We start from the raw sequence: 18,503 nt of genomic DNA, 5'->3' as shown, positions 1-18,503 counted from the left end.
TGCATGTGTTGAAAGTGTTTTATATTTTCTTCATTTAGCCAGACGTTCTCATACCAGTGTGACGTAGTGCAGGCAGTGCATTCAACATCGGTTTAGTGCATCGTACCGTTCATAACTGGTGTCCTGTCTTCACGGTGTCTTGCAATGGAACATGTGAGTTTTTAGTTACCATAAAGCAGAGGTAGGTAGGTAGGTAGGTCGTCTGGTCCTTTACATAAAGCAGAGGTAGGTAGGTAGTCTGGTCCTTTACATAAAGCAGAGGTAGGTAGGTAGGTAGTCTGGTCCTTTACATAAAGCAGAGGTAGGTAGGTAGGTAGTCTGGTCCTTTACATAAAGCAGAGGTAGGTAGGTAGGTAGTCTGGTCCTTTACATAAAGCAGAGGTAGGTAGGTAGGTAGGTAGGTAGGTAGGTAGGTAGGTAGGTAGGTAGGTAGGTAGGTAGGTAGTCTGGTCCTTTACATAAAGCAGAGGTAGGTAGGTAGGTAGGTAGGTAGGTAGGTAGGTAGGTAGGTAGGTAGTCTGGTCCTTTACATAAAGCAGAGGTAGGTAGGTAGGTAGGTAGTCTGGTCCTTTACATAAAGCAGAGGTAGGTAGGTAGGTAGGTAGGTAGGTAGTCTGGTCCTTTACATAAAGCAGAGGTAGGTAGGTAGTCTGGTCCTTTACATACAGTAGATTCTCAGTCCTGCCCCTCTGGAAACTTCTCTCAAACTGAGGATCTGAATCCCATTCTGCACACATTATTTTACAAGTTTCTCTCTTTCTGCTTCACTCACCCTGGTCTGAACAGGATGTAGTTGACTCACCCTGGTCTGAACAGGATGTAGTTGACTCACCCTGGTCTGAACATGATGTCGTTGACTCACCCTGGTCTGAACAGGATGTAGTTGACTCACCCTGGTCTGAACAGGATGTAGTTGACTCACCCTGGTCTGAACATGATGTAGTTGACTCACCCTGGTCTGAACATGATGTAGTTGACTCACCCTGGTCTGAACAGGATGTAGTTGAGTCACCCTGGTCTGAACAGGATGTAGTTGACTCACCCTGGTCTGAACATGATGTAGTTGACTCGCCCTGGTCTGAACATGATGTAGTTGACTCACCCTGGTCTGAACATGATGTAGTTGACTCACCCTGGTCTGAACAGGATGTAGTTGACTCACCCTAGTCTGAACATGATGTAGTTGACTCACCCTGGTCTGAACATGATGTAGTTGACTCACCCTGGTCTGAACATGATGTAGTTTACAGTATGTCTCGTATTTCTGAACAGCTGAAATAATAACTTGGCAGTGATTTGAAGGAACATTCCAAAAAGATAAAGGCAACAACCTTCCCTGCCTGTTGTAACGGATATTGCCATGCGTTTTGTTTGACAACGTAAACTCCCAATAGCCAATATTTGCACATTCAATTGCCATTGACTGCCTGTCTGTCTGCCGTGCTCGTTTGATATACTGCGTAACCTACAGGGGCAAGAAAAAGTTAATTTGTGGAATTTCTTTCCTTCTTAATGCATTTGAGCCAATCAGTTGTGTTGTGGCAAGGTAGGGGTGGTATACAGAAGATGCCCTATTTTGTAAAAGACCAAGTCCATATTATGGCAAGAACAGCTCAAATAAGCAAAGAGAAATGACAGTACATCATTACTTTAAGACATGAAGGTCAGTCAATCCGAAACATTTCAAGAACTTTCAAAGTTTCTTCAAGTGCAGTCGCAAAAAACATCAAGCGCTATGATGAAACTGGCTCTCATGAGGACCTCTACAGGAAAGGATGACCCAGAGTTACCTCTGCTGCAGAGGATAAATTCATTAGAGTTAACTGCACCTCAGATTGCAGCCCAAATAAATGTTTCACCGAGTTCAAGTAACAGATACATCAACATCAACTGTTCAGAGGAGACTGCATGAATCAGGCCTTCATGGTCGAATTGCTGCAAAGAAACCACTACTAAAGGACACCAATAAGAAGAGACTTGCTTGGGCCGAGAAACACGAACAATGGACATTAGACCAGTGGAAATTTGTCCTTTGGTCTGATGAGTCAAAATGTTGGGTTCCAACCGCCGTGTCTTTTTGACAGGCAGAGTAGGTGAACAGATGATCTCCGTATGTGTGGTTCCCACCGTGAATGGAGGAGGAGGTGGTATGGGGTTGGGGTGCTTTGCTGGTGACACTGTCAGTGATTTATTTAGAATTCAAGGCACACTTAACCAGCATGGCTACCTCAGCATTCTGCAGCGATATGTCATCCCATCTGGATTGGGCTTAGTGGGACTATCATTTGTTTTTCAACAGGACAATGACCCAAAACACACCTCCAGGCTGTGTAAGGGCTATTTGACCAAGAAGGAGAGTGATGGAGTGCTGCATCAGATGACCTGGTCTTCACAATAACCCGACCTCAACCCAATTGAGATGGTTTGGGATGAGTTGGATCACAGAGTGAAGGAAAAGCAGCCAACAAGTGCTCAGCATATGTAGAAAATCCTTCAAGACTGTTGGAAAAGCATTCCAGGTGAAGCTGGTTGAGAGAATGCCAAGAGTTTGCAGAGCTGTCATCAAGGCAAAGGGTGCCTACTTATAATCTAAAATATATTTTTTGGTTACTACATGATCCCATGTGTTATTTCATAGTTGTGATGTCTTCACTATTATTCGACAATGTAGTAAATAGTAAAAATAAAGAAAAACCCTTGAATGAGTAGGTGACCAAACTTTTGACTAGTACTGTATGTGTGTATATAATGGTGTGTATATACCGTATGGACGGTATATGAATAGAAAAGGTGTGTACACCAATAGTTATATAGGATGAGCCTTGACAAGAATACAGTATATACAGTGCATTCGTAAATTATTCAGACCCCTTGCCTTTTCCCGCATTTTGTTACTTTACAGCCTTATTCTAAAATTGATTAAACTGTTTGTGTTCCTCATCAAAATACACACAATACCCCATAATGACAAAGTAAAAATAGGTTTAGAAAGCGTCACCTTTTTCATATTCGCCTGTACATCGAGAACGCTTGCTCTGCGCACTCACTTTTCACTATCTATTACTTGATTTTAGTGGTAGTTAGAGCGTCACGAGGTATTTGGTTCTCTGTCCGTTCTCTTTTCTGTCGCCCGTTGCGTTTTCTTATTGCGGCACGCCCTCGCAATGTGCCCTATCATCCCACATGCATCACACTTTTCATGTTTGAGTTTACAGTCAAACGCTCTGTGCTGGCCTTAGCAACGATAACAGTTTATTGGCTGCTTCCCCTTCTTTGAAACCAGCGCATTTCTATGAATGACTTTTCTCCTGGTTTATCAGGGCGCAACAGGTTTCTCATTGAACTGTATGTTTGTGCACCGACAACGCGTATGAGTATGGATTTCTGTATAGCGGCATCAGTTATTTAATTAGCAGCAAAGAAATGTTCCATTATTTCACAGTACTCCTCCAATTCCTGATTTGTAGGATCAACTGGTGGTAGCGAGCCTATTGTTACCAAAGCCATCTTTTCCGATTCTGTCTCCCCTCACACAGTCAATAATTTGTCCTACCCGTATCCAGGGAATAAATTATTCACAAACGTCCACCGTTCACTTGAGTCTCGCATCCAGCGTCGCACGCCAAACACTCCGTTGAATTCGTGGCAAACAAATCCAACGCAGTCCTCCAATGTTATCCTCATCGCCAAATATGTAGTATTTTAGAATGCTTCTTCAAGCAAACCCCATGTTGAGTCAATACTGCCATCTATTGGTAAACATTATACTTAACATAAATATACCAGGTTACTACAGTACCAATCCCCAAAACATCGTTTTAGAGAATTTGGCAGTAAGTCCAACCAGTCTCACAACTGGCAGACCACTTGTAACCACGCCAGCCCAGGACCTCCACATCCGGCTTCTTCACCTGTGGGATCGTCTGAGACCAGCCACCCGGACAGCTGATGAAACTGTGGGATCGTCTGAGACCAGCCACCCGGACAGCTGATGAAACTGTGGGATCGTCTGAGACCAGCCACCCAGACAGCTGATGAAACTGTGGGATCGTCTGAGACCAGCCACCCGGACAGCTGATGAAACTGTGGGATCATCTGAGACCAGCCACCCAGACAGCTGATGAAACTGTGGGATCATCTGAGACCAGCCACCCGGACAGCTGATGAAACTGTGGGATCATCTGAGACCAGCCACCCAGACAGCTGATGAAACTGTGGGATCATCTGAGACCAGCCACCCGGACAACTGATGAAACTGTGGGATCGTCTGAGACCAGCCACCCAAACAGCTGATGAAACTGTGGGATCGTCTGAGACCAGCCACCCAGACAGCTGATGAAACTGTGGGATCATCTGAGACCAGCCACCCGGACAGCTGATGAAACTGTGGGATCATCTGAGACCAGCCACCCGGACAGCTGATGAAACTGTGGGTTTACACAACCGAATCATTTCTGCACAAACTGTCACACCAGGGTCTTGACCTGACTGCAATTCGGCATTGTAACAGACTTCAGTGGGTAAATGCTCCCCTTCGATGGGCACTGGCACTCTGGAGAAGTAGGCTCTTCACGGATGAATCCTGGTTTCAACTGTACAGGGTAGATGGCAGACAGCGTGTATGACGTCGTTGTTAACAGAGTGCCCCATGGTGGCGGTGGGTTAGGCCCTAACCCCGCGGGTTTGGCCTTTCAGTGGTATTAATTCGATAATTTCTTCTTGCGGCCCATCAGAGTTCACATACCTGCATAACAGCGCTGCCTGTTCAATATCGATCACATCACACGACTCATCACAGGCAATTGAGTATGCTGGAGCTGAATTAATGTCCTTGATTTGCTGATTGGTGATGTTGCCTGCCATTTTAATGGCCCTTTCCTTCACTGTCTTTGCGGAGAGAGGCATGTCTTTAATTTTCTGTATGATCTCGGTTTTGTTTTTGAAGTCTGAAAATAGGTGCTCTGATATTTTAATGAATGAATCCTACATGTAGTCACCATCTGTGAACGGTTTTCCCCGCTTTATTATCTCCCGGGTTGCAACAAAACTAGCAGCAGTAGTGGAGTTTGGAGATGCAATCCACTTCTTAAATCTATCTTTGCGCTCCTCTAATTTCTCCAGAAGTAATGCAATCGCACTTTTTCTCTCACTCCCAACTGGGTACTCGGCTGCAAATGTAGCATGCCTCCCCTGGAAATGTCTTTCCACGTTACTCTTTTTGTTATTTGACGCCTTCTCATTACAAAGCAAACATGCAGGCAATCCTTCCGCATTGGCAATGAAAGCAAATGATTCTGCTGTGGAATCCTGAACTGTGGAATCCTCTGTTCTCCTCAGCTATCTTTCTCTTTTTCCCTTTGGGATCCATGGCCCATGACACACCCGCCGGTTTGTTTGCAACAGCCACCTGTCTGGCACTACGCCGAGCTGAAAGAAACGTGTTTCGCAGGCTAAGACGTAAATCTTCGTTGACAGAAATGTTGAAATTAAATATTTATTATACACATTTTTACAGCATTGGATAATAAATTATATTAAAACAAAAAATATATTCACACCATCTTTTTCCATTTTCGTATTTTTGAAAAAGCTCCAGGGAGCCACTAGGGCGGCGCTAAAGAGCCGCATGCGGCACTAGAGCCGCGGGTTTCCGACCCCCGGGTTAGGGTATAGGCAGGCATAAGCTACAGACAACAAACACAATTGCATTGTATCTATGGCAATTTGAATGCACAGAGATCCTGAGGCCCAGTGTCGTGCCATTCATCTGCTGCCATTACCTCATGTTTCAGCGCGATAATGCACGGTCCCATGTCACACGGACCTGTACACAATTCCTGGAAGCTGAAAATGTCACAGTTCTTTCATGGCCTGCAAACTCATCAGACAAGTCACACATTGAGCATGTTTGGGATGCTCTGGATCGACGTATATAACAGCGTGTTCCATTTCCCACCAATATCCAGCGACTTCACACAGCCATTGAAGAGGAGTGGGACAACATTCCACAATCAACAGCCTGATCAACTCTATGTGAAGAAGGGGTCTACTGTTTAGTGGCACAGTGCATGAAGCAAATGGTGGTCACACCAGATACGGGCTGGTTTTCTGATCCACGCCCCTACCTTTTTTTAAAGGTATCTGTGACCAACAGATGCATACCTGTATTCCCAGTCATGTGAAATCCATAATTAGTGCCTAATGCATTTATTTCAATGAACTGATTTCCTTATATGAACTGTAACTCAGTAAAATCGTTGCACGTTGCATTTATATTTTTGTTAAATGTAGTATCAGGGTGACAGTTACAGTCCGAGACACTCCATTTAATATGATATGTTACGTTTGGTATGGTATATATTCATTTGTGGATTTCCATCATAATTTATATGTTACAAATTCCAAATGTATTGTGGCTAATGTTAGCTACGTGGCTAACACTAATGTTAGCTAGGTGGCTAAACGTTAGTTAGGTTAGGGTTAAGGTTGGTTAGAAGTTAGGTTAAAGGGTTCGAGGAAGGGTTAGCTAACATGCTAAATAGTTACAAAGTAGATAATAAGTAGTAAGTAGCTGCAAAGTTTCTGATTAGCTAAAATGCTAAAGTTGTCCATGATGAGATTTGGACATGGAACCTTTGGGTTGCTAGAAGTTCGCGTTATATACCCGACCGACAACCATCCTTTTGTTTTTGCCTTAAAATAAGTAACCTTCTGTTTTATCTAACCATATCATACTTACCATATCAATCTATCCTGGATTTACATTTACTATGTTACCATATCAATCTATCCTGGATTTACATTTACTATGTTACCATATCAATCTATCCTGGATTTACGTTTACTATGTTACCATATCAATCTATCCTGGATTTACATTTACTATGTTACCATATCAATCTATCCTGGATTTACGTTTACTATGTTACCATATCAATCTATCCTGGATTTACGTTTACTATGTTACCATATCAATCTATCCTGGATTTACGTTTACTATGTTACCATATCAATCTATCCTGGATTTACGTTTACTATGTTACCATATCAATCTATCCTGGATTTACATTTACTATGTTACCATATCAATCTATCCTGGATTTACGTTTACTATGTTACATCTAGTCTATGAGACCAGTCTGACAGTAACCATCACCAGTACTTCTAATAAAAAATAAACGATCAGTTTTATAACTGCACATTTACAATCATTTGTGTGAAACTAACAGTGAAATAAGATCCACACTCATCCTCTGGCTTCATAACATAAGTCCAAACTCTCGTGGTATGGAAGCTCAATGTTTGGTAGTGTGGGAGCTAAACTCATGACTCTGATTCCGTTTCCATTATTAGCAGCATTTAGGCTGTCCACTTTGAAGAGTGGAGACAGAATGGCTATATAAGGAATGTAACATATAGGACCAGGCCCTGCTACCATTATAACCTATACAGCTGTCAGATGTGGGCGTTAACAAGCAACAACTGATATGGAGAGATAATGGTAAAGAACGGTCAAGGGAAGCTATTTTCATATAGAGGGAGGGGACTCTATACGTTAAGCAAAGACAGAATCCTATAAAGATAGGACTCTGTAATATGACAATTTAGTCTTTTCCATGGAAGGGTTCGGCTTTGCTACTCTGTATTAAAGTCTATATTGAATTCACAAGTTCTCGTACGAGTGTTATATTTCTGAGGCAATATTCCACGTGGTAAGAAACGGAAGAAAAAAAAACATTGCTCAAACAAAACCATGTAACCTATAGCAGAAAGCTTTCGTCACACCCTGTCCTTTCCACACGCCCACCACTTTCCTTTCGACACAACCATTCGCCCACACGCCGGTCGCCATAAGGAGGGTATGGCTTGAAGGGATCCAGCCTTCGTCAGATTAATGTCGAAAGTAGATTTTTTGGTTGTTAACCCTAACCCATTTCCTAACCTTAACCTAGTTCTCCTAACCTGCTACAAAAATTACAATCTGACGTTAATTTTACAAAACTGGGTCCCTTCTAGCCATGACCAAGGGCTCCAGAATGGCGCAGCGGTCTAAAGGCACTGCATCTCAGTGCTAGAGGCGTCACTACAGACCCTGGTTTGATTCCAGGCTGTATCATTACCGGCTGTGATTGGGAGTCCTATAGGGTGGCGCACAATTGGCCCAGCGTCGTTCGGGTTTGGGTTTGACCGGGGTAGGCCGTCATTGTAAATAATAATTTGTTCTAAACTGATTTGCCTAGTTGAAATAAATGTTAAATAAAATATAATAAATAAAATACCCATATTGAGCTGCAGCTACCTTCCCGGTTCTACAATCTATAGACTGCCGAGGTGATAGACGAGATCACAAGAAGTCTCGCGATTGTCTTTGCAGTGCTCGGTTCTCGGGTGCTGCCCCGTTGCTTTGTGTGCTCTCTCTCCCTCATCTACCTACCAGACTTGACACCCAGCATTACGTCGAGGTGGACAGCCAGCCAGCGGGCAACCATGGAAGCGAACAAAGAGGTAAACGAAAAACCGTTACTTAAGAAAAATTAAAATAAAAACATTTAAAACCGGCCGGATGTTATTGTGAATAGAACAGTTTGTACTTTCAGCGGAGTTGCTTCCTCTATCTTCTTTCCGGTAACAAATCGACTAAAACAGCTGGTAGGTAGTTAGTTAACCGATGTCATTTTACAGTAATACCCTGCTGTGAGGCCGTTATTTGAGATGAATCGGGATTTATAAAATGTGTCAGCGGGGATTGGGGAAATGGGGAATACACAGTGATCTCAACATAGACGTTAAGAGGAGAGAGAGAGAGAGAAAAAAGAGAATACGTGTACAGTTGGAAGCGGGAGTTACTGGCTATGTCTTGGCAGGACAGGCCCAGGATGATTGCAGGAAACCGCAGTGGAAGGAAGGAGAAAGGGAGAGAGAGGGGAAAGAGAGAGTGATTGTCTTTGTGCAAGAGAGAGAGAGAGAGAGAGAGAGAGGTAGCCTAAAGAGAGGGTGATGGTGTTTGTGCTAGAGAGAGAGAGAGAGAGAGAGATCCACTGGGCTCACCACATCATTTCAAAGTGGACATGTGGGTAATATTTGGTTGAGACTGATAATCATGGGACTGTTTCAACAACAGTTTCTTAAACATTGTGGATATAGTGGCTCCATGGAAAACCATAAGAATTAAACAAAGAACTGAACATTGGATGAATCAGGAAATCCTTGAGGCCATTAAATTAAGACTATAACAGAACCAAAGAGGAAGATGCTTTCACTAGACACAGAACCCTAAGGATGTACTGGAGGGTCGGGTCCTAGGTTATTACTCCAAGATGGATGTACTGGAGGGGAGGGTCCTAGGTTATTACTCCAAGATGGATGTACTGGAGGGGAGGGTCCTAGGTTATTACTCCAAGATGGATGTACTGGAGGGGAGGGTCCTAGGTTATTACTCCAAGATGGATGTACTGGAGGGTCGGGTCCTAGGTTATTACTCCAAGATGGATGTACTGGAGGGTCGGGTCCTAGGTTATTACTCCAAGATGGATGTACTGGAGGGTCGGGTCCTAGGTTATTACTCCAAGATGGATGTACTGGAGGGTCGGGTCCTAGGTTATTACTCCAAGATGGATGTACTGGAGGGTCGGGTCCTAGGTTATTACTCCAAGATGGATGTACTGGAGGGGCGGGTCCTAGGTTATTACTCCAAGATGGATGTACTGGAGGGGCGGGTCCTAGGTTATTACTCCAAGATGGATGTACTGGAGGGGCGGGTCCTAGGTTATTACTCCAAGATGGATGTACTGGAGGGGAGGGTCCTAGGTTATTACTCCAAGATGGATGTACTGGAGGGGAGGGTCCTAGGTTATTACTCCAAGATGGATGTACTGGAGGGGAGGGTCCTAGGTTATTACTCCAAGATGGATGTACTGGAGGGGCGGGTCCTAGGTTATTACTCCAAGATGGATGTACTGGAGGGGAGGGTCCTAGGTTATTACTCCAAGATGGATGTACTGGAGGGTCGGGTCCTAGGTTATTACTCCAAGATGGATGTACTGGAGGGGAGGGTCCTAGGTTATTACTCCAAGATGGATGTACTGGAGGGTCGGGTCCTAGGTTATTACTCCAAGATGGATGTACTGGAGGGTCGGGTCCTAGGTTATTACTCCAAGATGGATGTACTGGAGGGTCGGGTCCTAGGTTATTACTCCAAGATGGATGTACTGGAGGGCGGGTCCTAGGTTATTACTCCAAGATGGATGTACTGGAGGGGAGGGTCCTAGGTTATTACTCCAAGATGGATGTACTGGAGGGGAGGGTCCTAGGTTATTACTCCAAGATGGATGTACTGGAGGGGAGGGTCCTAGGTTATTACTCCAAGATGGATGTACTGGAGGGTAGGGTCCTAGGTTATTCCTCCAAGATGGATGTACTGGAGGGGAGGGTCCTAGGTTATTACTCCAAGATGGATGTACTGGAGGGGAGGGTCCTAGGTTATTACTCCAAGATGGATGTACTGGAGGGGAGGGTCCTAGGTTATTACTCCAAGATGGATATATTGGAGGGGAGGGTTCTAGGTTATTACTCCAAGATGGATGTACTGGAGGGGAGGGTCCTAGGTTATTACTCCAAGATGGATGTACTGGAGGGGAGGGTCCTAGGTTATTACTCCAAGATGGATGTACTGGAGGGGAGGGTCCTAGGTTATTACTCCAAGATGGATGTACTGGAGGGGAGGGTCCTAGGTTATTACTCCAAGATGGATGTACTGGAGGGGCGGGTCCTAGGTTATTACTCCAAGATGGATGTACTGGAGGGGAGGGTCCTAGGTTATTACTCCAAGATGGATGTACTGGAGGGGAGGGTCCTAGGTTATTACTCCAAGATGGATGTACTGGAGGGTCGGGTCCTAGGTTATTACTCCAAGATGGATGTACTGGAGGGGAGGGTCCTAGGTTATTACTCCAAGATGGATGTACTGGAGGGGAGGGTCCTAGGTTATTACTCCAAGATGGATGTACTGGAGGGGAGGGTCCTAGGTTATTACTCCAAGATGGATGTACTGGAGGGGAGGGTCCTAGGTTATTACTCCAAGATGGATGTACTGGAGGGGAGGGTCCTAGGTTATTACTCCAAGATGGATGTACTGGAGGGGAGGGTCCTAGGTTATTACTCCAAGATGGATGTACTGGAGGGGAGGGTCCTAGGTTATTACTCCAAGATGGATGTACTGGAGGGGAGGGTCCTAGGTTATTACTCCAAGATGGATGTACTGGAGGGGAGGGTCCTAGGTTATTACTCCAAGATGGATGTACTGGAGGGGAGGGTCCTAGGTTATTACTCCAAGATGGATGTACTGGAGGGGAGGGTCCTAGGTTATTACTCCAAGATGGATGTACTGGAGGGGAGGGTATACAAGCGGATGCCTTTTCCTACAGCAGTGTCTCAGTCTGAAGGTGTCAAGAGACTGTCTGAACTAAACTGCTATAAAGCTATAGACCTCAACAATATCCCTGCCAGGTTTTAACCTGCTATAAAGCTATAGGCCTCAACAATATCCCTGCCAGGTTTTAACCTGCTATAAAGCTATAGACCTCAACAATATCCCTGCCAGGTTTTAACCTGCTATAAAGCTATAGGCCTCAACAATATCCCTGCCAGGTTTTAACCTGCTATAAAGCTATAGGCCTCAACAATATCCCTGCCAGGTTTTAACCTGCTATAAAGCTATAGACCTCAACAATATCCCTGCCAGGTTTTAACCTGCTATAAAGCTATAGGCCTCAACAATATCCCTGCCAGGTTTTAACCTGCTATAAAGCTATAGGCCTCAACAATATCCCTGCCAGGTTTTAACCTGCTATAAAGCTATAGGCCTCAACAATATCCCTGCCAGGTTTTAACCTGCTATAAAGCTATAGACCTCAACAATATCCCTGCCAGGTTTTAACCTGCTATAAAGCTATAGGCCCCAACAATATCCCTGCCAGGTTTTAACCTGCTATAAAGCTATAGGCCTCAACAATATCCCTGCCAGGTTTTAACCTGCTATAAAGCTATAGGCCTCAACAATATCCCTGCCAGGTTTTAACCTGCTATAAAGCTATAGGCCCCAACAATATCCCTGCCAGGTTTTAACCTGCTATAAAGCTATAGACCTCAACAATATCCCTGCCAGGTTTTAACCTGCTATAAAGCTATAGGCCTCAACAATATCCCTGCCAGGTTTTAACCTGCTATAAAGCTATAGACCTCAACAATATCCCTGCCAGGTTTTAACCTGCTATAAAGCTATAGACCTCAACAATATCCCTGCCAGGTTTTAACCTGCTATAAAGCTATAGGCCTCAACAATATCCCTGCCAGGTTTTAACCTGCTATAAAGCTATAGGCCTCAACAATATCCCTGCCAGGTTTTAACCTGCTATAAAGCTATAGGCCTCAACAATATCCCTGCCAGGTTTTAACCTGCTATAAAGCTATAGACCTCAACAATATCCCTGCCAGGTTTTAACCTGCTATAAAGCTATAGGCCCCAACAATATCCCTGCCAGGTTTTAACCTGCTATAAAGCTATAGGCCTCAACAATATCCCTGCCAGGTTTTAACCTGCTATAAAGCTATAGGCCTCAACAATATCCCTGCCAGGTTTTAACCTGCTATAAAGCTATAGACCTCAACAATATCCCTGCCAGGTTTTAACCTGCTATAAAGCTATAGACCTCAACAATATCCCTGCCAGGTTTTAACCTGCTATAAAGCTATAGGCCTCAACAATATCCCTGCCAGGTTTTAACCTGCTATAAAGCTATAGGCCTCAACAATATCCCTGCCAGGTTTTAACCTGCTATAAAGCTATAGGCCTCAACAATATCCCTGCCAGGTTTTAACCTGCTATAAAGCTATAGGCCCCAACAATATCCCTGCCAGGTTTTAACCTGCTATAAAGCTATAGGCCCCAACAATATCCCTGCCAGGTTTTAACCTGCTATAAAGCTATAGGCCCCAACAATATCCCTGCCAGGTTTTAACCTGCTATAAAGCTATAGGCCTCAACAATATCCCTGCCAGGTTTTAACCTGCTATAAAGCTATAGACCTCAACAATATCCCTGCCAGGTTTTAACCTGCTATAAAGCTATAGACCTCAACAATATCCCTGCCAGGTTTTAACCTGCTATAAAGCTATAGGCCCCAACAATATCCCTGCCAGGTTTTAACCTGCTATAAAGCTATAGGCCCCAAATTCCCTGCCAGGACCTATAGGCCTCAACAATATCCCTGCCAGGTTTTAACCTGCTATAAAGCTATAGACCTCAACAATATCCCTGCCAGGTTTTAACCTGCTATAAAGCTATAGGCCCCAACAATATCCCTGCCAGGTTTTAACCTGCTATAAAGCTATAGACCTCAACAATATCCCTGCCAGGTTTTAACCTGCGATAAAGCTATAGGCCTCAACAATATCCCTGCCAGGTTTTAACCTGCGATAAAGCTATAGGCCCCAACAATATCCCTGCCAGGTTTTAAAGAGATTGTTTGTTGTTATTCAACAAGAGACGACTAGTTTTCATGCAAGTTTTTTCACTTGAGAATTACTGCACCAATTTTAGATGTAAAAATACGTGACTAAGACCTTGTAAAAAACATCAAAATGATTTACAGATTTCTTGATTTATCTTAGATTAATTCAGACTATTTTAAGAAAGTGTTACTGGCAATGCTGTCTCAAGAGGGATAAACAGGAATATTGCTGCTTTTTTTGTTCTCGTTATTTAAGCGAAGGTCTTTTGAAGGAGTATGCAAGCACAGACATTCACTTTCGCTTAGCCGAGTTCTGCTAGGAGCAGTATGAACCTGGTCTGACAGTTCTGCTAGGAGCAGTAAGAACCTGGTCTGAGAGTTCTGCTAGGAGCAGTAAGAACCTGGTCTGACAGTTCTGCTAGGAGCAGTAAGAACCTGGTCTGAGAGTTCTGCTAGGAGCAGTAAGAACCTGGTCTGAGAGTTCTGCTAGGAGCAGTAAGAACCTGGTCTGAGAGTTCTGCTAGGAGCAGTAAGAACCTGGTCTGACAGTTCTGCTAGGAGCAGTAAGAACCTGGTCTGACAGTTCTGCTAGGAGCAGTAAGAACCTGGTCTGAGAGTTCTGCTAGGAGCAGTAAGAACCTGGTCTGACAGTTCTGCTAGGAGCAGTATGAACCTGGTCTGAGAGTTCTGCTAGGAGCAGTAAGAACCTGGTCTGAGAGTTCTGCTAGGAGCAGTAAGAACCTGGTCTGACAGTTCTGCTAGGAGCAGTAAGAACCTGGTCTGAGAGTTCTGCTAGGAGCAGTAAGAACCTGGTCTGAGAGTTCTGCTAGGAGCAGTAAGAACCTGGTCTGACAGTTCTACTAGGAGCAGTAAGAACCTGGTCTGACAGTTCTGCTAGGAGCAGTAAGAACCTGGTCTGAGAGTTCTGCTAGGAGCAGTAAGAACCTGGTCTGACAGTTCTGCTAGGAGCAGTAAGAACCTGGTCTGAGAGTTCTGCTAGGAGCAGTAAGAACCTGGTCTGAGAGTTCTGCTAGGAGCAGTAAGAACCTGGTCTGACAGTTCTGCTAGGAGCAGTAAGAACCTGGTCTGAGAGTTCTGCTAGGAGCAGTAAGAACCTGGTCTGACAGTTCTGCTAGGAGCAGTAAGAACCTGGTCTGAGAGTTCTGCTAGGAGCAGTAAGAACCTGGTCTGACAGTTCTGCTAGGAGCAGTAAGAACCTGGTCTGAGAGTTCTGCTAGGAGCAGTAAGAACCTAGTCTGACAGTTCTGCTAGGAGCAGTAAGAACCTGGTCTGAGAGTTCTGCTAGGAGCAGTAAGAACCTGGTCTGAGAGTTCTGCTAGGAGCAGTAAGAACCTGGTCTGACAGTTCTGCTAGGAGCAGTAAGAACCTGGTCTGACAGTTCTGCTAGGAGCAGTAAGAACCTGGTCTGAGAGTTCTGCTAGGAGCAGTAAGAACCTGGTCTGTGAGTTCTGCTAGGAGCAGTAAGAACCTGGTCTGAGAGTTCTGCTAGGAGCAGTAAGAACCTCGTCTGAGAGTTCTGCTAGGAGCAGTAAGAACCTGGTCTGACAGTTCTGCTAGGAGCAGTAAGAACCTGGTCTGAGAGTTCTGCTAGGAGCAGTAAGAACCTGGTCTGAGAGTTCTGCTAGGAGCAGTAAGAACCTGGTCTGACAGTTCTGCTAGGAGCAGTAAGAACCTGGTCTGACAGTTCTGCTAGGAGCAGTAAGAACCTGGTCTGACAGTTCTGCTAGGAGCAGTAAGAACCTGGTCTGACAGTTCTGCTAGGAGCAGTAAGAACCTGGTCTGAGAGTTCTGCTAGGAGCAGTAAGAACCTGGTATGAGAGTTCTGCTAGGAGCAGTAAGAACCTGGTCTGACAGTTCTGCTAGGAGCAGTAAGAACCTGGTCTGACAGTTCTGCTAGGAGCAGTAAGAACCTGGTCTGACAGTTCTGCTAGGAGCAGTAAGAACCTGGTCTGACATTTCTGCTAGGAGCAGTAAGAACCTGGTCTGAGAGTTCTGCTAGGAGCAGTAAGAACCTGGTCTGAGAGTTCTGCTAGGAGCAGTAAGAACCTGGTCTGACAGTTCTGCTAGGAGCAGTAAGAACCTGGTCTGAGAGTTCTGCTAGGAGCAGTAAGAACCTGGTCTGAGAGTTCTGCTAGGAGCAGTAAGAACCTGGTCTGAGAGTTCTGCTAGGAGCAGTAAGAACCTGGTCTGACAGTTCTGCTAGGAGCAGTAAGAACCTGGTATGAGAGTTCTGCTAGGAGCAGTAAGAACCTGGTCTGAGAGTTCTGCTAGGAGCAGTAAGAACCTGGTCTGACAGTTCTGCTAGGAGCAGTAAGAACCTGGTCTGAGAGTTCTGCTAGGAGCAGTAAGAACCTGGTCTGAGAGTTCTGCTAGGAGCAGTAAGAACCTGGTCTGAGAGTTCTGCTAGGAGCAGTAAGAACCTGGTCTGAGAGTTCTGCTAGGAGCAGTAAGAACCTGGTCTGACAGTTTTGCTAGGAGCAGTAAGAACCTGGTCTGACAGTTTTGCTAGGAGCAGTAAGAACCTGGTCTGAGGGGCCTTAGGTAAGTGTGTGTGTGTGAGAGAGAGAGAGAGAGAGAGAGAGAGATGCTCTGGCATCTTCCCCAATATTTGGAACCAAGTACTGATCACCACAATCCACAAAAGTGGATACAAATGTGACCCCAATAACTACTGTGGGATATGCTTCAACAACAACCTTGGGAAAATCCACCTATTCACCCTGCACACCCTACTTGTCAAACAAACAAAACAAAGGCAAAGTCTTCTCATGTTTTGTTGTTTTCAAAAAAGCTTTTGACTCAATTTGGCATGAGGGTCTGCTATACAAATTGATGGAAAGTGGTGTTTGGGGGAAAAAACATACGACTTAATAAAATCCTCTGTGTACAGCATAAAACATCAAATAATGCAGAGCAGAATTAGACCGATACCCGCTAATGATCAAAATCCAGAAAAGAGCCAGTCAATTCTACAACCACCTAAAAGGAAGTGATTCCCAAACCTTCCATAACAAAGACATCACCTACAGAGAGATGAACCTGTAGCTAGTCCTGGAGCTCTGTTCACAAACAGCCCCCCATAGCCCCAGGACAGCAACACAATTAGACCCAACCAAATCATGAGAAAACCAAAAGATAATTATTTGACACATTGGAAAGAAAAATCAGAGCAAACTGGAATGTTATTTGGCCCTAAACAGAGAGTACACAGTGGCAGAATACCTGACCACTGTGACTTACCCAAACGTATGGAAAGCTCTGACTATGTACAGACTCAGTGAGCATAGCCTTGAGAGAGAGGGAGAGAGAGAGAGAGAGGTGGGTCAGTGAATGGTTACACTGTGTTCAACAGGAGCTGTATACTCTGTCTACTGTATAAATGAATGTTGTTTGTAGAGTGTGTGTGGGTGGGTGGGTGGGAGAGGTGGAGGAGTATTTCAGTAGAGTTGGTGGTGTTGGAGGTAAAACAGTCAGACATTATTCATCCTATAGCACATAACCCAACATGTTCAGGTGGACTAGAACCCAGCATGTTCAGGTGGACTAGAACCCAACATGTTCAGGTGAACTAGAACCCAGCATGTTCAGGTGAACTAGAACCCAACATGTTCAGGTGAACTAGAACCCAACATGTTCAGGTGAACTAGAACCCAACATGTTCAGGTGAACTAGAACCCAACATGTTCAGGTGGACTAGAACCCAACATGTTCAGGTGGACTAGAACCCAACAGGTTCAGGTGGACTAGAACCCAGCATGTTCAGGCGAACTAGAACCCAACATGTTCAGGTGAACTAGAACCCAGCATGTTCAGGTGAACTAGAACCCAGCATGTTCAGGTGAACTAGAACCCAACATGTTCAGGCGAACTAGAACCCAACATGTTCAGGCGGACTAGAAACCAACATGTTCAGGCGGACTAGAACCCAACATGTTCAGGTGGACTAGAACCCAACATGTTCAGGCGGACTAGAAACCAACATGTTCAGGCTGACTAGAACCCAACATGTTCAGGCGGACTAGAACCCAACATGTTCAGGTGGACTAGAACCCAACATGTTCAGGCGGACTAGAACCCAAAATGTTCAGGCGGACTAGAACCCCAACATGTTCAGGCGGACTAGAACCCCAACATGTTCAGGCGGACTAGAACCCAACATGTTCAGGCGGACTAGAACCCAACATGTTCAGGCGGACTAGAACCCAACATGTTCAGGCGGACTAGAACCCAACATGTTCAGACTGACTAGAACCCAACATGTTCAGGCGGACTAGAACCCAACATGTTCAGGCGGACTAGAACCCAACATGTTCAGGTGGACTAGAACCCAACATGTTCAGACTGACTAGAACCCAACATGTTCAGACTAACTAGAACCCAACATGTTCAGACTGACTAGAACCCCAACATGTTCAGACTGACTAGAACCCCAACATGTTCAGGCTGACTAGAACCCAACATGTTCAGGCGGACTAGAACCCAACATGTTCAGGCGGACTAGAACCCAACATGTTCAGGTGGACTAGAACCCAACATGTTCAGGCGGACTAGAACCCAAAATGTTCAGGCGGACTAGAACCCCAACATGTTCAGGCGGACTAGAACCCCAACATGTTCAGGCGGACTAGAACCCAACATGTTCAGGCGGACTAGAACCCAACATGTTCAGGCGGACTAGAACCCAACATGTTCAGGTGGACTAGAACCCAACATGTTCAGACTGACTAGAACCCAACATGTTCAGACTGACTAGAACCCAACATGTTCAGACTAACTAGAACCCAACATGTTCAGACTGACTAGAACCCCAACATGTTCAGACTGACTAGAACCCCAACATGTTCAGACTGACTAGAACCCCAACATGTTCAGGCAGACTAGAACCCAACATGTTCAGGCTGACTAGAACCCAACATGTTCAGGCGGACTAGAACCCAACATTATCAGGTGGACTAGAACCCAACATGTTCAGGC

The 18,503-nt window shown here is 44.9% G+C and overlaps 1 protein-coding gene across 1 annotated transcript in view; it reads left to right on the top strand.

The window, feature by feature from the left end:
- The first annotated feature begins 8,356 nt into the window (after positions 1–8,356).
- LOC106564018 (carbohydrate sulfotransferase 12) overlaps positions 8,357–18,503 on the top strand; it is a 22,911-nt gene continuing 12,764 nt past the window's right edge. Inside the window, exon 1 of the mRNA XM_045690577.1 lies at positions 8,357–8,505. The gene's annotated coding sequence lies outside the window, so the exon portion shown is untranslated. The remainder of the gene's footprint in view (positions 8,506–18,503) is intronic.

The sequence above is a fragment of the Salmo salar genome, chromosome ssa12, assembly GCF_905237065.1.
Source record: "Salmo salar chromosome ssa12, Ssal_v3.1, whole genome shotgun sequence".
NCBI classification, from domain to species: Eukaryota; Metazoa; Chordata; class Actinopteri; order Salmoniformes; family Salmonidae; genus Salmo; species Salmo salar.
This window is presented reverse-complemented; position numbering and strand designations above follow the sequence as displayed.